Source organism: Talpa europaea (genome assembly GCF_964194135.1).
Source record: "Talpa europaea genome assembly, chromosome: 13".
NCBI classification, from domain to species: domain Eukaryota; kingdom Metazoa; phylum Chordata; class Mammalia; order Eulipotyphla; family Talpidae; genus Talpa; species Talpa europaea.
The window spans coordinates 81,191,761-81,213,943 of record NC_140080.1 but is presented as its reverse complement, the minus strand read 5'-3'; positions in this window follow the sequence as shown (position 1 = coordinate 81,213,943).

Here is a 22,183-nt window from a genome sequence, read left to right as displayed (position 1 = left end):
CCCCATCTCTGTGCCGCCACAAGTATCAAAGGCAGGAAGAGGTAACAGGGCCATTGTACACTGGCCCTGCCAGTCCCATCTTATTGTCAAGTTGCACAGCTACTTCTAACGTCCAGTTCTCCCTCGCCCTCTCACGGGGAATGGAACCAGAAATTTTTTTTTTTAAAGGGCAGATGATGTTTTATTTATTTATTTGTTTGTTTGTTTGTTCATTTATTTATTTTATTTATACAAGCACTGGGTACAGTCAGAAGGGCAGGAGGGTGAGAGAATTCACCAGAGCCAGAGCAGGGAGCAGAGCAGGCAGAAGGACCGAAGGACACTGCTGAGGGGAGCAGCGGGCGGCAGGAGAGGTCTGCGCGCCATGTGGGACCCTCCTCCGGTGGCAGGAGAGCAGCAGGGGATCGAACCGGCGCTGCAGAGGCTGCGGGCAGCTTCGCAACCCAGTGCTCAACTGCTGCGCCACTGGGGAGGCCCCGGAACCAGAACTTTTTGTCTAGTGTCTCCAATGAACTCATCAATAACTTCTTCCTCAGTCTAGTGGGAGAGGGAGAGCTTTGCTTTCATCACTGGCAAACTTCTTTCTTAGATGACTAGAGTGCTTGTGCTCTGATTTCATCTGTGTGTGTGTGAGTGTGTGTGTGTGTGTGTGTGTGTACTGCCTTCTTTAGTGGGCATCTGTCAGGATCCTATAGTCTTATCTTCCCAAGGAGGGAAGGGAACTGGTGAGGCATGCCTGCACCAGTAAACTAATATTCTCTGAAACTTTGACTTGGAATGAATCCAATAATAGAATCTGGACAGTATTGATAAAAGAGAGATGATGGTTCATTCCTTCATTCAACTCTCCTGTCTAGAATGTCTAGGACATTCTATACCCAAAATATTGAAATCTGGATATCAGCTTTCAACAGGAATATTGACCAATTGGGGGTCCTCAGAGGAGGGGGACCATGATGGTGAGGGGTCTGGAAATCCTGTCCTTGAAGAAGACAAGACATGTTTAGTTCCTAGGAGAGAAAAGGATGTAGTAAAAGTCTTCAGGTAGGTAGGGTTGAGGTAGATCAAATATTATGTGGCTGCTGATCAAACAGTGGGAGTTAGAAGCAGGCAAGATTCAGCTCAATTTGGGATCAGCCTTTTAACTAGAAAGTCCACTGAGGAAAGAGTGGGTTTCCTTGAAAGCACGAATTCACTGTGCCTGAAAGTCTTCAAGTGGGCTAAGATGACCTCTCTAATCGATCACTTCTAATGGTCTTCCCAACTCTGAGTCCATAATTCCTGAGGAGAGAGATTTCCAGCATCTCTTATTTCAGGATCTAGCATTTCATCTTTAACTACAAATGAAGTCATCGACCTCAAAGTACAGAGTTGGTCTTTTCATACACAGCTCAATTTAAATAAAAATAGTAATGATTGCCATTTATTTTTTAATGAAATATAAATGTTGTATTGACAGTGGCAAGTCATGGTCATTCCCATGGGGCCAGGCGGTTGACCCACTCATCACGTAGGACCCAGGACCACATTCAGCACTGCTTACAGCCTCTTACTCTGACCCCAATAAGATGAACATCTTACTCTTGCTAACAGAAACTTTGACATTGTGGATGATGGAGCAGCTCCTGTTGCCCATGAATCCCATGCACACCTGCATGCACTGTTTCTGAAGGCCAATCTTCCAGTGCTGTGACCCTCCCCAGCTTGCTGAGTTGCACACAGCTTGTGTCCATGATAACGACCCGTGGTGTTCAGACAAAGAGCTGATGGCTGTTATTTATTTTTTTTTAAGATTTATTTATTTATTTATACAAGCACTGGGTACAGTCAGAAGCGCGGGAGGGAGAGAATTCACCAGGGTCAGAGTGGAGAGCAGAGCAGGCAGACTGACGAAGTACACTGCTGAGGGGAGCAGCGGGCGGCAGGAGAGGTCTGCGCACCATGTGGGACCCTCGCCGATGGCCGGGGATCGAACTGGTGCTGGAGGCTATGGGCAGCTTCGCAACCCAGCGCTCAACCACTGGGCCACCGGGGAGGCCCTGTTATTTTTTTTAAAAGATTTATTTGTTTGTGCATACAAGAGCTGGGGTACAGGCCTGAGGTGTAGGGGGTGAGAGGATTCACCAGAGACAGAGTAGGAAACAGAACAGGCAGACTGACCAAAGTGCACTGCTGAGGGGAGTAGCGGGCGAGTCAACAGAGGTCTTCTTTGCCATGTGGGTAGCTCCCTTGCCGGCCAGGGGATCGAACTCATGCTGTGGAGGCTGCAGACAGCTTCATAAGTTGCGTCTTAACCCCTTGCACCACCAGGGAAGCCCTGATGGCTGTTATTTTACAGCAAACGCTTGCAGAATGCTTACTATCTGTCAGGTTATTTTTTTTAAGATTTATTTATTTATGCATACAAGAACTGGGGTACAGGCCAGAGGTGTGGGGGGATGGGGGTGAGGGGATTCATCAGAGACAGAGGAGGGAACAGAACAGGCAGACTGACTGAAATACACTGCTGAGGAGAGCAGCGGGCGAGACAGAAGAGGTGTCAGATTCTTTTCTAAGAGCTAATTGTTAATTTAATGTCAAAAAAATGCTATGATACAGGTGCCATTATTATCCCCCCCATCTTACAGGTGTGAATACTGAGGCATATCTGGCTAGTAAGGGACAGAGTCAAGATTTGAATCCAGGTAGTTTGGCTCCAGAATATGTACTTCACCCTTTTTGATAGCTGAGGAAATGACACCTGCAGCTCTGGTTCGATCCCCTGCTGCTCCCCAGCCACCGGAGGAGGGTCCCACATGGCGCGCAGACCTCTCCTGCCGCCCGCTGCTCCCCTCAGCAGTGTACTTCGATCCTTCTGCCTGTTCTGCTCCCCGCTCTGGCTCTGGTGAATTCTCTCACCCTCCCGCGCTTCTGACTGTACCCAGTGCTTGTATAAATAAATAATAAATCTTTGAAAAAAAAAATCGACCCCTATTAAAAAAAAAAAATACAATGACTATGCCAGGAAGACTGAGCACATGCCCCAAATTTCCCCGCAACCTGAGAGCAAAGCCATAGTAATTCAAATGCTTTTCACACATGGTAAGATGCTTGACTCTCCCCAAGTTACCGGAATTGAAATATGTTCCCCACTTCCTCTCTATCTATCCAAATCCTTCTGATCACTCAAGACCAGTTATTGGCTAAGAAGCTTCCTGAATCTTGAAGCCTGATGGCGCACGCAGTTTCTGCAGTCTGCCCAGGACTCCCTCTTCCTCTAGTCTGGGAGGGCAAGTTCATGGTAGTTTAGACCAACAAAGATTTGAGTATTTTATGCAGGCTAAACTTTATCCATCTTGCATTGCTTCTTGATTTAGAAAAACTTTCCCTACTCTAAAATTTTAAAGGAATTTCCTCTTGTGTTCTTTTAATATTGTTATAACTTTAGTTTTTAATATTTAGATCTTTGATCCATCTGGAATTTCCTTTGTTCCATGTAGTAAAGTAGATAACCAGTTTCCCAATGTTATTTATTATTCACTTTCTTTCTATTGATTTAAAGTACCAGCTTCATGTAAAACTGAATTCCGTATGTATTCCATTAAAATTATGCAAAGTATGTTCTCTGGCCACTGACTGAATTTAAGATACAGAAAGATAGCTAGAAGATCCCCTACATGTTTGGAAACTAGGTCATATGCTTCTGAAATAACCTATGGGTCAAATGGAAAATAACTTTAACTGAATGATAATGAAAATATAAAATATCAAAACTTGTGGGCAAAAGTTATACTAACAGGGAAATGTGTAGTCTTATGCATTTATTATAAAAAAGAAAGTCAGAAAGTCAGTGACATAAGTATCTATTTCAATTAGTTGAGGGGGGACTCATATTAATCTCAAAAAGAAGGAAAGAAATAATAAAAGAGAGATTGGAAATGAACAAAACAGTATATAAAGTTACTGAAGTCATAAGTTGGTTCTTTGAAAAAGTCATGTATATATGAGCCAATTTCTGGCTTCTCCCTTCTGTTTCTGTGGGGCTTCATAAGTGCCTGTGTCACTCTATGGGGGGTGGGGGGTGGGGAAAGGAGGGCTTGGGGTCAAAATAACGGGGTTGTAATCGTATGGGGAATATAAAAAATAAAATTTAAATAAAATGTGAATAAAAAATTAAATAAAAATAAATAAATTTAAAAAAAACAGTAAGTGCCTGTGTCAGTGAAATGCTATCTTAACTACTAAAGCTTTATAGTAGCTGTTAATATGTGGATGGGCTAGTCCCTGTCCATCACTCTGCCTTTTTTTTTTCTTTTAAGATTTATTTGTTGATGCATACAAGAGCTGGGGTGCAGGTTAGAGGTGCAGGAAGTGGAGAGTATTTATCAGAGACAGAGTGGGGAACAGAACAGGCAGATCTACTGAAATACACTGCCGAGGGGAGCACAGGTAAGACAGGAGAGGCCTGCTGTACCATGTGGGCAGCTCCCTGGCCAGGGGTTGAACTCATGCTGCAGTGGCTGCAGACAGCTTCATAGTGCTGAGACTTAACCCCTTGCGCCACCAGGGAGGCCAATCATCGCTCTTCTTTTTTAAGTTTTACCAAGCATTTGCCTTTTGGTGAAACTTTAAGTTTCTATCAGCCTGGTTGGTTCTCCTGCATATCCCTTGCTTAAATCCCATTGGCATTTCTAGTGGGACCAAGTTAAATTACACATTAATTTGAGAAGGATTGACATCTCAATAATACTGACTCTTCCTAGTCCAGAACTGCTTGTCTTCTTTTATTCCAATCTTTATTAGTGTTCGAAAATTTTCCTCATGTACCTTTGGAGTGCTTCCCTCTGTTTCAGTTGCCACTGAAATAGTTTTACTTCAATTATATTTTGTAGTTTTTCAGTTGGTCAACTTATAATACCTCAGCTTCGCATGTAATGAAGACTGTGTTTGGGACATTTTAGCTAAACCCGTATGAATCATACTTGTCAACCACATCCTCTCCAAACATGCAATACACATTTGACCTTATGTCTCTTTCATCCTTCTGACATATTATCTGTAGGCAATTGCTGCCTATATCCCAAAAGTTTCAACAGAACTGCTGCAAATGTCCCGGAGCAGTAGAAAGTATTTTGGGCCAGAGTTACTTCATCACAAATCATTACAAGTGTCCCCATTGTGGTCTGGGTACTCTGCAGCCAGACAATGTACATTCCAGGTCTGATTCATCCTCAGGCGAGCTCGTTGGAAGCATACCCTGCGGAACACTGCCTGAGCAAGCCACTTCCTGAGTATCCCCAGATCCAGCGGGGATCTGGAGACACTCCTGCAAACTTTGCAGCCTTTTTAATATTGATTTACCATTTTTCTGATATAAAGGTAATGACTACATTAGGAAGGACTACATATGAAGGACTACACAAAATTACTTCTGTAATTCCCACCATGCAAATATGACCACTGATGTGCTTGGTATCTGTGACCTTTGTACCCTCTACATGCACCAGGGTACATGTACCAGAATCAGAATAACTCTGGCTACATGACTTTGAATCCCATGTCTTATGAATATTTTGTCATGTCATTAATATTCTTCAGAACTAGGTTTTTTGTTGGCTGCATGTTATTTCCTGACACAGATATTCAGTAATTTACTTACTCATCCTGGGCCTCCCTAGTGGTGCAAGGGGTTAAGCACCACACTATGAAGCTATCCGCAGACCTCTCTTGACTCGCCCGCTGCTCCCCTTAGCAGTGTATTTCAGTCTGCCTGTTCTGTACCCCACTCTGTCTCTGGTGAATCCTCTCACCCCCTACACCTCTGGCCTGTATCCCAGTTCTTGTATTCATAAGTAAATCTTTAAAAAAAAAAGAAATTAGGAAGGTTTAAAAAAAGTCATAGAAAATGCATAACCTATGTATACCATTTTTAAGTTTATAGCTCAGTCATTTAAAGCCGAACTTTCATGCTGTTGTACAACCTTCACCACATCCATCTTCAGAAATTTTTTCATCTTGCAAACTAAAACCACATACCCATGAAACACTAACTGTCCATACATGTCTCCCCAGCCCCTGGTGTCCCCCATTCTACCTTCTGTCTCTGTGAGTTCGACCTCTCCAAGTGCCTTGTCTAAGCAGAGTCCTACAGTCCTGGTCCTCTTGTGACTGGCTGGCTTACTTAGCAGTAATATCCTTGAGACTCAAGTATGTAGCACGTGTCAGAATTTCCTCCTGGATAAAATTCAGTAATATCCCATTGTATAGATAAATCACACTTAATTTTCCCACAGGAACATTTCCAAGGCTCTTGACTCAAATTGTTTATTGTTGCCACCACCCACCCCCCCCGGAAAAAAAATTAACACCAATTTTCATGTCCACCAGGAATATATGAAATTAAATTTTTCAAGCTGGTGCACCTAACTTAGTATTACTCGTGGGCAACTTTGTTCATACCCTGTCTGCATCGGGTTTTCTGCATTTACAAACATGCAGCACCAAGTTACTGCTAAGGAACTTTCCTTCCTAATGCATGTGATATATACACCTGTGCAAGCAGATGATGAGCTTATTTAGTACTTATCAAAGGGCAAAAGAGCTTGTCCACAGCTTGGATCAGAAACTCAGAATCAGCACTCCTGCCACAGCAGGCATTTGTCAGATGTTGCTTACGAGGGTTCCGTTCTTTCGAACCCTATTCAATTTTTGTGCCTACCGAGAAAGGGACCGAAGATTTTGTTTGATTGGAAACATCTGGCATTCATCTAGCATATTAAACTTTCCAAAGACGTCCCTTATATGATCTCACTTGGTTTTTCCAACATCCCAAGGCCCAGGAGGGTGATATTGTCGCTCACATTTGTGTAGACATGGGTTCAGAAAAATGATGCTGCCTACTGGCAGTTGTTGATTTGGGACCTCAGGACCCAAGCTCCTTCCTATCTCTTGCCCCTGGCAGTCTGTCTCTGTCCTTTTACAAATTCCCAACTCACTTCTGCTGTTGCTACACTGTACTATTCCTTTTCTTGGCATGTCAACATTCCTGGGCTGTCCAGGAATGTACTTTCTTGGAGAGGAAGGAGAAAAGATATTTTAGCCACACATAACATACGGCCCTTGCCAGGCACCTAGTAGGGACACCCAATAAATATTAATTAAAGAATGCAGCTACATCGGTTTACATGTAGGCCAGATCCTTTAAAGTGTCAAGAAATTCCGTGAGAGATTGAGTGTTGGGCTGGAAGTCTGTGCAGGGGGACAGAGAAGTCCTGGAGCAATGGAGCAGATCCTCCTGGATGATGAAAATACCACCACGGCCCCACCCTCCCCAGGAGGGGACAGGGGCCTTTTCCATTGCCAGGGAAGAAGGACGGGAACACACGTGCTGAGTGACTTCCAGGACGCATATTTCCCTAGCTGGGGTGGGATGTACTACTCTGCTCCTCCTCTCTTTACATTTCTTTCAAGCCAGTGGAGGACATTAGGAACGAGCTAGCTGGGGTTAAGGGCAGGTGTGCCCCATGGGGTGGGGAGGGAGGTGGTGGAAAATGAAATGGAGTGCCCACCCTCTGTGGCTCATAGAGTAGATGCCCAGTGAATGTATCTGGCTTGACTGGGAATGAGCAGATGTCTATTTGGATAAGCCTTCTGGGCACATTCATGGTGTGAGTTCCTCCCCTGGTCTGGGCCCCAGGTGACTCTCAGAAAACAGAGTTGGTGTTTCCAGGAACTAGAGGGGAAGTCAGGCTAGGAGCTGAGAGTGAGGCTGAGGCCTGAATGGGGAAAACTTGCTACTGCCCAGCAAGCTGCTATGCCAGGAGGAAGCCCCCGCCCTTGGCCTGGGAAGGAGGCAGAGGGCAGATGCCATCCCTAACTTGACCCAGCACTTGGGACCATCCTCTCTTTGCATCAGAATCTGTTAGATGCAAAACCACACAAAATGGGAGTAGGAGCCTACGAAAAAGCCAGAACCCAGCCAGTGGGTTCTTGGTATATATATACTTTGCCTTCCTAAGTCACTTTTGGCATTGATTGATTGATTGATTGATTGCACAGAAGTAAGATATGTGTGTTCATGCAATTTTATTTATTTTTTGGAGGGGGCCTCCCCGGTGGCACAGCAGGTTGAGCGCTATGCTGTGAAGCTGTCCGCAGCCTCTGCAGTGTGGCTTCTATTCCCAGCCGGCCAGGGAGAGGCCCACATGGCGCGGCAGACCTCTCCTGCCTCACCCGCTGCTCCTTTCAGTAGTGGCTTCAGTCCATCTGCCTGTTCTGCTCCCCACTCTGTCTCTGGTGAATTCTCTCACCCTCCCCCACCTCTGACTGTACCCGGTGCTTGTATAAATTAAAAAAAAATCTTAAAAAAAAAGATTTGTTTACTTATGCATACAAAAACTGGGTGTAGGCCAGAGGTGCAGAGGATGAGAGGATTCACTAGAGACAAAGTGGGGAACAGAACAGGCGGATCTACTGAAATCCACTGCTGAGGGAAGCAGCAGGCAAGACAGGAGAGGTCTGCTGCACCCTATGGGTTAGCTCCCTGGCCAGGGATCAAAATCAAACTCATGCTGCAGTGACTGACAATGGTTCGACAGCACTGAGACTTATAACCCCTGTGCCACCAGAGAGGCCCCCTGTTCATGCAATTTTAAATAGATGACTAATTTCAGATTTAGTGTCACTACATTCCTTTACCATCTTCACAAGCAGGTTGTACTTAACATGCTCTTGTTTGTTCAAGGAGGAAAAGCAGGAAGAACCTGAGCTATATATTTGTATATAGTAAGTCCCCGCTTACGGTCATTGATGGGTTCTTGGAAACTGTGGTTCAAAGTGAGAAACATAATGAATGAAACCAATTTTACCTTAGGCTGATTAATATAAACAAGAGTTCAGTTCCTGGGCCTCCCTGGTGGCGCAAGGGGTTAAGACACAACCTATGAAGCTATCAGCAGCTTTCTCCAGCACATGTTCAATCCCTGGCCGGCAAGGGAGCAATCCACATGACACAGCAGACCTCTCCTGTCTCGCCCGCTGCTCCCCTCAGCAGTGTGTTTCGGTTGATCTGCCTGTTCTGTTCCCCACTCTGTCTCTGGTGAATCCTCTTACCTCTCACACCTCTGGCCTGTACCCCAGCTCTTATATGCATAAATAAATAATTAAATCTTAAAAAAAAAAGAGTTTAGTTCCAGCAGCATATTTCTGGTCACAAAATATCACCCAACTTCAAACAGAGACCCAAAACACTTCTGATATTAACCAGTGATTTATATTCATTCATTTATTTTCCCCCTGCTTGTTCCAGATCAGAATGTCAGGTGGTCAGAGACTCTCTCAGCAGCTCAGGGTACAGGCAGGAGTTAGCCCTGGACAGGACACCCTCCCTTCTCAGGGTGCATCATCCCCACATTCATACCCCCTCTGAGGAGACAGTTGAGACATGCAAGTGAACCTCATGTACATGGCTTGGGGCTGTGGGAGGAACCCGGAGTCCTGAAGAAAACCCCGGACACGGGAGAACTGCCAGCTCCACACAGACAGCGGCCCTGGCCTGGAATTGATTTTTTTTTCATCAATGTTACAGCAAAATGACATTATTCACTGATCTGCTTTAGAGACCATGAGCTAATAGCAACAAATTTACTATACCCATTTCACAAACAGAGCGGGGAGAAAAACCCTGCCACCCCCAAAACATGCCTTTTTTGCTTTCATGGGAGGGCTCTGAAGGGTGGATTGGAGGTTGCTTTTTTTTTTTTTAAGATTTATTTATTTATGCATACAAGAGCTGAGGTGCAGGCCAGAGATGTGGGGTGAGAGGATTCACCAGAGACAGAGTGGGGATCAGAACAGGCAGATTGACAGAAATATGCTGCTGAGGGAAGCAGAGGGCGAGTCAGCAGTGTGCGAGTCAGCAGTGGGTGAGAGGTCTGCTGCACCATGTGGGTAGCTCCCTGACTGGGGATCAAAGTCCTGCTGCAGTGGCTGCAGATAGCTTCATAGTGCTGCGTCTTTTTTTTTTTTTTTTTAAAGATTCATTTATTTATGCATACAAGAACTGGGGTAGAGGCCAGAGGCCTGGGGGGTGGGGAGGCCCGGGAAGGATTCACCAGAGAGAGCAGGGAAAAGAACAGGCAAATTGACCAAATACACTGCTGAGGGGAGTTGTGGGTTAGTCAGGAGAGGTCTGCTGAGCCATGTGGGTTGCTCCAGACAGCTTCATAGGTTGTGTCTTAACCTCTTGCACCACCTGGGAGGCCCCTATAGTGCTGAGTCTTAACCTCTTGTGCCACCAGGGTGGCCCCTGGAGGTTGTTTTTGAAAAAGATATTTACTTGTAAACTTCTCCTAATCTCTTTTCTATGGAGAAGGCAGAACTTATATCTCTGTGTCTTTGTCTACCAGTAACTTCCCTAACTGGCCTTCCTGATCTCCCCTCTGAAGTCCTTCTGTCTTAGCTAAGCTATTTAAGAGGATGCCTGAGTCATGTGGGGCCTTTGTCAGCTTGTCAGTCATGCCTGCAGGAGGTATACTTGTTACTATTAAATTTTATTTTGATTTTCTCTCTCGACAATCTGTCTAATGCCTGTTTGATTATTCGCCAACCTAGAACCCAGAGGGGTATGGGTGATCAGGTCATCCACCTGTGTAAGTGGATGGACACTGTTAGGATTTGGATACCAAAGATTTATCTAAGCTGGATTCAGAAATGCCTGCTGGGAGTTTCTTCTTACATCACAATTCCATAGTTTCATCTCCACAATGTTCCTTCATTTATATCATCTTATTTAATCTCAAAAAAATTCTGTGTTGGTAATCACTATTATCCTCACTTTACCCTTAGGGAATCGAGGTCCTAGGTGACACAGCTCATGGTGGTGGCTGATAATTGAACACAGAACTTGTAACTCCAATGCTGGGGTTTTGTGCTTTCGCTGATACCGTAATTGTCTTGGTTATCTCTCAAATGATCAAATTCCTGAATAACTCTCTTTTCCACAGTTGCTTTCTCCAGGCTGTCACCTCCCCAGTCACATGTTTCTCCAACATGCCAGCTGTCACCCCATCTTAGGGCAAAGCCCTGGTTGTCTCCCTTTCCTGGAAGACTTAGCTGATCTTTGCTCCTCCCTGGTGCTGATCTGAAGCTGTCATTCTCAGCCTCACCCACCAATCCTGGTCCCTCACTCAATTTATGTTTTCAAAACATTGCAACTATGTGAAATTATGTAGTTGCTTTTTCAATGTATATTTTTACACTTAGTTACTATCTATCTCCCCTATAGGAAGCAAACTCTCCTGAGGGAGAGACTATGTGCCTGAAACAATACCTGGCAAAAGAGTCCCTGCCTTTAAAGTCGCAGAAGGAGGCTTCCCTGGTGGCGCAGGGGTTAAAAACAGGGCTATCAACCTATCATTCTCCAGCCACTGCAGCACGGTTCATCCCTGGCTGGCTAGGGAGGTGACCCACATGGTGCAGCAGACCTCTCCTGCCTCGCCCGCTGCTCCCCTCAGCAGTGTGTTTCAGTCAGTCTGCCTGTTCTGTTCCCCACTCTCTCTCTGGTGAATCCTCTCATGCCCCACCCCCACATCTGTGGCTTGCACCCCAGTTCTAAAGATTTATTTATGCATACAAGAACCGGGGTACAGGCCATTCACTCATTCACTCATTGGGACGAGTCTGCACTACATTGGGCCAGCCATGGAGAAATAGCTGGACTGTACCTTCTTGTTTTCTTTTGCCTATGTGTTTACTATGTTGTCTTTTAGATGTTTGGGTCAGTGATGTATTCCTAGGTGGAGAGAGATGCAGATGGAGTGATAGATGAGTTCTGAGCCAGAAGATGCTAGTAAACACATGGATGATCCTGGAGGATTTTTCTCTCCTTCTTCTTGGAGCTCTGGTTGAGAGGACATACGGGAAAACCCTGACGCAGGGAAGGAGAAAAGGGGATAAGGCATGGAATGTGAAGTAATTGAGTTTTAATTAAGTCCCCTAGGCTGTTGGGCACCTGATTCCTAAGTAAGGTATATAAACTCCTCCGAGACATTCAGCATAGTTTGTCTTTTAAGATTTTGAAGTGAGGAACCCTCAATTCAATTACCAGCATTTAATTTTGCTAAATAAGTCTGTAAACAAACACCATCTATTATCACCAGCATTTTCATAAATGATAGGGCACATGAATCCCTGAAACTAGGAAGAACAACATCGAAGATTAAATGGTTTCTTCCTTCACTACTGGTCAAACATTTATTTAGTTACAATCAGTTGAGTGCTTGCTGTTCACCACTCACAGTGTTTACTGTGCTCACGGTCTGTGCCCTCATCGAGTCTGCATTTGGGGTGGGAGGCAGACATGAATTGAGGAATCAGAACCAAAGATAAAATTCCAAGTATTACAAGTGCTACAAAAGAGAGATGTCTGGTGCTTTGAGGGGGCCCAATGATGGGGTGCACAGTAACCTGATTTCAAGGACCAGAAACCTGGAGGAGGAGCAGGAGCGGGGCATTTCAGGCTGACAGGCAGCGCAAGCACAGGCCCTGGGGTGGAAGGAAGACACTGGGCTAGAGGGAAGGAGCACCTGGCCACTCCTGAGGCTTTGAAGGCCAAGGAAGGGATTTTCCCTTTGTTCCAGGGCAGTAGGAAGTCTGCTCTGCTCGGTGGAGGTGTGGAGAGTGACCTCAGCAGAGGGACCCACGGAGACAAGTTTAGCAAGAGCAGAAAAGCGCCATGAAACTCAGTCTCCAGAGAGATGCTAGTGGCTTGTGCTGGAATATGGCGGGTGGGGCTGTGGGAAAATGGATGGAAGCATCGTGAAAGTATAAGTAAGAGGGTGTTGAGGCTTGGATAGTGGATAAAGAGGAAAAGCATTGTTGTCCCAGCTCATCTTCAATTTCTGACTCTCACCACTACATGGAAGGGGTGGACCTTCTGAGGGTGGATGTCTGGGGGAGATGCAGGTCCTAGAAGGAAAATGATGCCTTTGGGACATATGGTTTAGGTGCTTTTGAGACACCCCAGAGCAGGTGTCCAGTAGGTAGATGATGGAGGTACGGGGCTGGAGTTCGAAGCTGAGGGCAGCCTTTTAACTTGCTTTCTTTCTGCATCTTCGGCTGTTGTGGCAGGTAACTCCTGAGATGGGAGGGTCTGGGCACAAGCAAACCTTATTTTTCTCTCCAGGCCCTTTCATACTTTGAATTGTGTGCCACTCAGCATGTATTCCCTTTTCAAAAATCAATAAGATATAAAAAGAAAATTGAAAATACCTAATAATTTATCATTTGACCATGCAAACTTGACCATGGATGTTGGGTTCTGGGGTTTGAACTGGAGGTGGGGAATCTCTGGGCTATACAACCTTTGAAATTCTTTCTAGCACTAACCTCATCTTGCTGCATTTTTTCCTCACTCCAGCAATTTCCAAATACCGTCGTATTCCAACCATGCTGAAAGCCTTGAAAATATATGTTTAAGGGGTGAGAAGTATTAAAACCAAACTCTGCAGTGTGGCGTTCTGCTTACCCAATATTGCCTTCCTTGAGAAAGTAGAGAACTTCTCGTTTTCTTGTTGTTTGTCAAAATTACAGCAAAGTTATTTCTGGGACACAGGAAAATATTTGTGACTCCCGATCATGTTAGAAAAGAGCTAGAAAAATCTTTTATTGTATTCACTTAGTCTACTCTTGTGCTAAAAAAAACCCAAAATTTATCAGGCTTATTGATTTGTTTTTAAATTGTGATGCCTTTTTTGACAGGGTCCCAACCGGTCCCAGTAAAACCCACAGAAAATTCCAGACCCTAGAGAAAGTGGCTTCCTCCTTCATTATCCTATCACTTGGACACTTATCTCCTTTACAAATTCATTTCCCATTTCCTAGGCTGGAAGGTTAGGCAAAATTAGCTAATTGGGCAGCTTCTACCTCAGAATCCATGATAATCATGATAATTAGCATCTGTATACCACTTCATTTACATAGCACTTGAGCCAGCCTGGTGTCCACACCTCGTCCAGCAACCTGCAGCGAGGGCTTTGTTCTTGGAACCTCACACCGTGTCTGGCACACACAAGATGATGTTAATTCAGTGTTTGTTGTTTGAGGAAGGCAGACAGACTATGGAAACAGGCTTTCCTCAAGCCTGTCAGCTAGTAAGGACAGAAAAATATATTTAATCCTAAAACTGGTCTGGAGGTCCCTTGGGTTCCCCTAGGTCCTCACCAGTAGAAATGCCTTGGCCATCACTCATCAGGCTGGGCTCCTTCCGCGGATCCAGAACGTGACTCCTTTGCTCTACTGTGGACATCATTCACCCCTCACAGGCCGCCCAGCTCTGATTCACCAGGACCAGATGTCTCATTGCTGGGTTCCTACCCGCCACGTACTACTATGCAGAGATGGGAGGTGGGGACCAGAAAACAGGGGAGGTCACTTTGGTAGCCCGCTCTGACCAGGAGCTTGGAAGTCAGCGTGGCTTGAGGTTGGAAGGAAGCCTCTGCCAGCAGTGTGGACAGTGTGTGTGCGGGGGTGTGTGACTCCAGAGCTCATCAGGGGTCCTCTGATTTAGGCTCAACAGCTACTGCCTGGCTATGCCCTCTCGAATATGGATGTTTCAGTGTCTGTGGGAATCAGCCAAATTGTATGTTGAATAATAATTGTTCTTCGTTGGCATGTGAGTGTCATCCAAGTCCCTCCATTACCAGGTCGCCAACTTTACAGCTAAAAGTACTTCTCCACGTGTGTTAAAACTGCCATATTTCCTGACACTGCAGTTTGATGCAAGTGAGACTTAACTACTGACTTGAGGAGTGGAAAGCATGGAGATTTCCCCAGTTACCTGAGGAGAAGCTTTTCATAACTACAAATGATCTAGGGTTGTTCCTGAAACTTCTTTCTACAAAGATGACTTCATTCTGAGGAAAGAGCAGTCTCAGAGGCCTCACCCACAGCACTGACATCCTGAGGCTTCAGGGTGTTTGTAGGGAAGGTTATATAGTTCCAGTGGCACTCATGATTTTGAAGAGTTAGCTCAAAGTCCAGAGTAGACTGCAATTTTTTTTTTTCTTTAGAACGCAACCATCCACGTCGTGAGCATGTCTGTCTGGTTAGTCAGCTTAGTGAAGTCCAAAACATTTCTTCCTTTAAGAAATCTCTCAGGGCCTCCCTGGTGGCGCAAGGGGTGAAGACACAGTACTATGAAGCTATCAGCAGCCACTGCAACATGAGTTCAATCCCTAGCCAGGGAGGTGACCCCCATGGCACAGCAGACCTCTCCTGTCTCCCCGCTGCTCCCCTCAGCAGTGTATTTCAGTCAGTCTGCCTGTTCTGTTCCCCCCTCTGTCTCTGGTGAATCTTCGCACTGCCCCCCACCCCACACACACATCCGCCCCCCCCCCCCCGTTCTATACTCCAGTTCTTGTATGCACAAATAAATAAATCTTTTTTTTTTTTTGAAAGAAATCTCTCAAAAGCCCTCCCAGACAGCCTAAGTCTGGTGATATTCTGTTCTTCAAAGTGAGAGCCTCCATGCTTGCAGCCAGGGGAGTGTGGCTCACGGGTGGGAGGGGGTTATTGTCACATGTCTAACCCTCTCCGAGGTTATGGACTTGTAGGAGACAGGCTGCTGAATGCCACCTTCCCATCCTTCAGAACCATCGCCTGGTGCTGAATCAATGTTGCCTGAAAGGATCGAGAATCATGTGGAGACATTTCTGTTCCAAAAAAGCACAGCTCTCATTCCCTCAGGCTGGGTAGGCTCCTCTGCGGTCGCGACATCACTGTTTATGGGGCTGCCCGTCCCGGTCAGGACTTGCACCTGACTGATATCTGCAATGACTTTTGATTAGACCTGGCGTGTTTCCTCACTGACTCTCACCGGGGTCATGACGAGGCAGGGCCTCCACCCCGGCCGGCTGTCTGGAATGACACATTGGCCTCTGTTGTCATCCCTCTTCCTGTAGTAATTGCACCCACAGAGAAGCTGCCTACAGCCTCATTTTCATGCGGGACCTTACCAGCTTATCCTTTTCTACAAGGATATTAGAAGAGCACATTTTAGGAAATGAGAAAAGCAGGCGGGATTAAAAAAAAAAGCTTTAAATATGTATGCTTTTGAGTAAGTAGCACATTCAAGTGGTTTAGAAGTCAAAAGGGACACCAAATTCTATAGAGTGAGGCTTCCTCCCCTGCTCTAGTCTCTAGCTGTCTAATGCCCCTCCCTGGAGGAAATCACATGTAGATGTGACTAGGTATTTGGCTTTTTCTGTTGTTCATGATTTTCACTTTTTCTGGAGGTTTCTCTTGTCTCTTCCAAAGCAAAGTTCATTTCATCCTGCCCTGCCCCCAGCCCCCAGTCCCAAGCTGAGAGCCCTGGACAGGCACCTGGCAGATGTTAGGATCAGCTGACAGCATGTCTGTAATATGAGAATATTTGATGAGTCAGGGCTTATAGCCTCTTCATTTGATTGTGAATTAGATGCATTTTCATTCACTTATGTTCTGGTTCTAAGATAAGCCAAGAAGTGCTGATGGTCACATCGGCCTCGCTCTTGCCTTCCTTCTTTCATGAACTGTTGCTTCCACTTGTACCACTGCCAGTTCAGGACGGTTTAGGGCTCACTCACACATTTTTCAGAGGACGGTTGTGTAAGAGATGTTGATATTTTCCAACTGCTTTTTTTTTTCCTCCTTCAACTGTTTCTTCTTTTGGCTCTTGCAAGAAAAAAAATCCTCATCCTTGGCCTGCCCCCCAACCCCGCCCTTGGCCCCACCAACAACACACACCCATGTGTATGTTGGGGTCTCTCTCTGGCCTTCTTTTCCAGGAACCAGTGAAAATGAGGAAAGTACTGACAGGAAGATTCTCGCCTTCCCCAAGACAGGATTTTTTTCTTTTTAGATTTTTTTTAATTTATTTATGCATACAAGAACTGGGGTGCAAGCCAGAGATGCGGGGGGTGAGACTATTCATCAGATACAGAGTGTTTAGCAGAATAGGTGGATCTACTGAAATCCACTGCTGAGGGGAGCAGCGGGCGAGACAGGAGCGGTCTGCTGCGCCATGTGGGTCAGCTCCATGGCCAGGGATGGAACTCATGTTGCAGTGACTCGATATCTAGGGGCTAAGTCTCAGCATAATTATGTTATTGCCACTGCAGCCTGAGTTCAATCCCAGGCCAGGGAGCTAACCCACTGATGGGGCTGCAGACCTCTCCTGTCCCACCCTATGCTTCGCTTAGCAGTGTATTTCAGTAGATCTGCCTGTTCTGCTCCCCCTTCTGTCTCTGGTGAACACTCTTACCTCCCCACCCAACACCTCTGGCCTACACCCCAGTTCTTCTATGCATAAATAAATAAATCTTTAAAAAATAAATAAAATAAAAGATTTTGTTGGAGCACTTCAAAGGTGTGAGAACTTGACTGGTTCTCTTTTTCGACGTCTGTCTAAGTGCTCTCCCCTGGTCATCGGGCAGAGCCTGCCAGCATCTCCTTCCACTTCCTGTGCTCCTTCGTGCAGGCCTGGCTCTGACCGCTCAGACACCTGGGGCCTTGGAGCAATTTCCCCCTGGCTTCCTGTCTCCTCGAGATGCTTGGCCAGTTGAGTGGCAGCCCCCGTGCCGCTGGTCACCGGGGCCTGTCACTAAGTAGCCAGGTCTTTAGCGGACTCCATCCTTGTTTGTCATGACTCCACTGCAAGTTATTTTGGTCTCTGTGACTTGTGGCTCCGCCATGATTAGGGTTTGATTACTATCACCAAAGTGACTAAAAGATGAAAATAGAAGCCACAACAGGAAATAAACAACTGCAAATGAGATATTTTATTCCATATTCCCTGCCAGCAAATGATTAGAATCAAGCTCATTCACAATAGTTTGGTGAAGTAACATTTTTTTTTTTTTTTCAGGGTCAGAATAGTTTGAAACCGGGTGCGGGTCAGTCTCATTTGTGCCTGTGGAAAGGAAAGAAAGGAACTCCCTTTCGAGGCACAGCAGCCAGCCCAGAGTTCCTCTAACCGCCAGCTTCTTTCTTGGAAAGGAAAGGATTCAGAAAGCAATGGGGTGGGGCTGGCTCTCAGGAAGGCTTGGGATGTTAACTGATTCAGGGGATGCCAGGGAACTATAAAGCAGCACCAATCCTTGTAGCTACTTGCCCAGCATCCCACCCATCGTCTGCCCAGGGTAGTAAAATGGAGGAGGAAAGCCATGTAGAGAGGGCCAGGTAGGGGTGACGCTGAATTAAAACACTCACAATTACACTATATGGGAACATATCTCTGCAAGTGTATGCATGTTTCACCCAGACAAGCTGTGACGTCAGATCAGCTTCTGAAACACCCACTAAACCTACCTGCCCCGGGTGCACTCTGGCCTCTCATCAGCATTCACACGATTGGCCAGATTTCCAAAAGAGTCTTCAGATTTGCCATTTAGCCCAAAAGCTTAACTAGAATTAGGACATGTGCTTTCTGTTTATTTAAGTCCTTCCTGTCACTTTTCAGTCTGGCCTAGCCTCTACAGTGAGGCCCAGTGCAGAGAGAGGGAATAGGGCCCGGAGGGGCCAGGGTAGTTGTCCAAAAAGCTTTTTAAACCTGCCCAAGGGCTTGCTTAAGGTGAGGATCACCTCCCGTGTGAGTGATTTAAACACGAGCAGCAGAATTGAGTTTCCCAGCCAGGTATCAGGTTTTCTGACTGCTATTTTTTGATAGTCTTTCTAAGTGAGTATATTGTACATTGAGCAGATACCTTAAAAATTCCATTTCTTTCTCTGCCTTTCTCTGCCTGTGATGACCTCCTCCTCCCTTTCCTCCTATGCTTTCTTGACTGCTGTCTTTGCAGGCTGTTTCTCTAGAAATCACACACACACACACACACACACACACACACACACACCCCAGCGGGCAGTTTTAATGCCCTTTCAAATAGCAACATTTTAAATTGGCATCCTTTTGTCTTTCAGGTCAATAAACTTCAGGACCCCCTTGCTTGGAGATGATTCAGTAACCAAACGTTGCTGATTTCCTCTCATATTGTTCATCTCCATAGATGTTTTTGGTGCATTGGGGGAGAGGAGTTGGGTGCATTTGGCGAGTGTTCCAAATGCCCCTGTGAGTCCAACCCAACTCTTGATTCCTGCCTGTTAAGCATCTACTGCATGTCAGATACCTTCTTTAAGTTGCTGGAGTGTATGGGGCTGGCTACAAAGCTAAGAATCATCTCACCTTTTCTACAGATTCCTTAAAATCCCCAATGAGTTTCATTGTCATCCTGATCTCACAAATCTATTTTTTTAAAGATTTATTTATTTATGCATACAAGAACTGGGGTACAGGCCAAAGGTGCGGGGGTTAAGAGGATTCACCAGAGACAGAGTGGGGAACAGAACAAGCAGACCGACCGAAATACACTGCTGCGGGGAGCAGCGGGGCGAGACAGGAGAGGTCCACTGCGCCATGTGGGCAGCTCCCTGGCCGGGGATCGAACTCGTGCTGCAGTGGCCGCGGGTAGCCTCATAGGTTGCGTCTCCACCCCTTGCGCCACCAGGGAGGCCCCAAATGATCTCACAGATCTAAATGATTAAAAAAATATATTATTTCCCCGAGTACGATGTGAGGTTAGATCACCATGCCAACTAGAGACCTGTCAACGCCGATGCTTACCTACTGAAATCGTCCCATTTCTCAGTACCATCAGCTTTCACCAAGTCAAACGTGTCCTGGTGCTTTGCCCTGCCAGTGTCTTACCAATTTCCAGCAGTAACCTGCCAGTGGAGCTTGTGCGCCTTCCCACCTTGGGGTCAGGGGATAAACTCTCAGACTCTACCGCACCTTGACAGCTCCGAGGCCGAGCAGAGCGCAGAAACAGGGCCCTCATGCATATGCATGCGCCAGGCAGGTTTGCTCGGAAGGTAACCTTCCCGCGCCGGGAGGCGGGGTGGCGAGGTCTTCCGGGCTCTGGAGGAAACCTGCCGGCGGCGGGCGGGCGCGCCCCCGCCCCCACCCCACCCCACCCCGCCTGCCTCCGGGATGCTGCCCCTCGCAGCTCGTCAGCCGGCCAAATGCATTCCAGAGCTGCGCACAAGACACACTTCTCCAGGCAGTCCTAGAAACCCGAGCCCGGAGCGGGAGAGGGCGGGCGGGAGCGCGCGGCCGCCGCTGAGGTCACACTCGCCGCCTCCCGCCCTCGCGGCCCGGCTGTTCCCTCCAGCGCGCACTTCCCAGGGCCGCGCTCCAGCCCCGTGTCCATGTCTCCAGACCGAGACAGCGCCCTCCTCCCCGCCCCGGGCGCGCCGAGGGGACTCGCCGCCAGGGCCCTGAGACAAAACGAATGAATGGAGCGCCGGGCGAGCGCGCGCGGGCCGGGCACGGCGAGGCCGGGGCGGCGGGGGCCAAACGCGGCCCCCAGCGGCCGGCTCGCCCCGCCGCGGCGCTCGCCGCCGAGCCGCCCGGTGCCCCCGGGTCTCGCCGCTTCTGCTCTGCGCGGCCGGGTCCCGGCGACCCCGGGGGCGCCCCCACGCCCCGTCTCCCGGGCCCCCCGCCGGTCCCCTCGCGGCGGCCCCGGAGCGGGCGGCGGTGGCGGGGGGGCGCGGGGGGAAGAAATAGCTTTTAGAAACCCGATCTGTTGTTTGCGAAACACAATCGCTTTTTTTTTTTTTAAAGCGACACGGTGTCTAGACGGCCACGTGACGAGGCCGGAGCCGGGCGCGCCACTGCGCAGTGGAGGCCGCGGCGCGGAGGGCCCGGGGGGCGGGGGCGGCGGGAGGCGGGCGGGAGGCGGCGGCGGCTGGGGGGCGGGGGAGGGAAGGGGGCGGACTGGGGAGGGCGGGCGGCAGGGGGCGGGGGCGGGAGGCCTTGCGGGAGGCGGCGAGCCCCGGGCACACTAGCTCGCTCGGCGCACGGAGGAGCCTGTCCCCGAGCCGCGCCAGCCGAGCCAGCCGGGCGCCGCGCTCGGGCCGCTCGCCGCGCGCCGGAGAGAGCCGCCGAGGCAGAGCCCGCCCGCCGGCGCCGAGCCGCCGCGAGTCCGGCCCCGGGGACCCCGAGTCCGGCCCGCGTGCCCCGGCGGCGGCAGCAGCAGGACCCGAGCGCCGGGAGAGGGCGGACGGGGATCGGGAGGCTCGCGGGCGCGACGAGGAGTCTCGGAGGAGGAGGCGCCTCGAGGACACCCGGGCCTCCCGCCGCCGCAGCCGGGTCGGGGCGGGCAGCGCGCACGGAGAGCCCCGGCGGCCGGGCGCGAGCCGGGGAGGGGGCGCCGGCGGCCCCCGCGTCCAGGAGCAGCTTGCGCCCCGGGGGGCGAGAGCGCGCGACCCGCCGGGGGCCCGCCGCCGCCGCGCCGCCCTCCCCCGCGCTGTCAGCCCGCGGGGCGCTGCCGCCGCAGCAGCATCTCCGGCCCCGGCGCCCCCGCCGGCCCCGAGGAAGTCCCCGCCGAGGACGCGGCCCCCGGAAGCGCGAGAGGAAAGACCAGAGACTCTCCCCGAGCACCCCGATGCGGAGGACCGGAGCCGCCCGGCCGGAGCTTTCCGTGGATTAAAAAAAAATACACGATTTTTTTTTTTGGCACAAGGAGAGGAGAGGCAGCGCGGCGGGGCTCTGCGAGGAAAAAAGGGGGACGTAACTCGTGGATACGCTTTTTCCACCCCTCCACCGTCTTGCTCCACTTTGTAAACATTTTCTTTTTTTAAACCCCAGATCCATCTGGACGCCCCCAGACCTCCGCGTTGGGAGGAGGCGGTGTTTTCATTTTGGGTTCTGCATATTTGGCTCTTAGGTTTGGAGCGAGCCTCCTCATTTCGCCAGACATCTCATGCGGGGTGAAGTCCACCCGGCCCCCTCCCCCGAGTCTTCGTGTGCGCGGAATTCGAGGAGATCCGGTTACTAAGGATATAGAGGAAAAAAAATAAATCGCGTGCCTGCTTTTTTTTTTTTTAATTGCCTGCTTCTCCCCACCCCCAAATTAAGTTGCTTAGCAAGGGGGAAAGAGGCTTTTTTCTCCTCCCGCCAGTCGCCCAGAAACGCCTTTCGTTTTTTGCCCCCGCGGGTCTTCCATGTAGGAAGCCGAGGCTGGCGAGCCTGACACTCGGGCGACGCTGCGGGGGGGCCTCTTTTTGGGGAGGCGCCGACCAGGGCGGGCTTCACCGCCCCCAGGGCAGCGGCGGCCGCGTTCCTCCGGGGTGCGCCGGGGCCGGAGAGCCGCGCACGGCGCGGGCCGCGCGG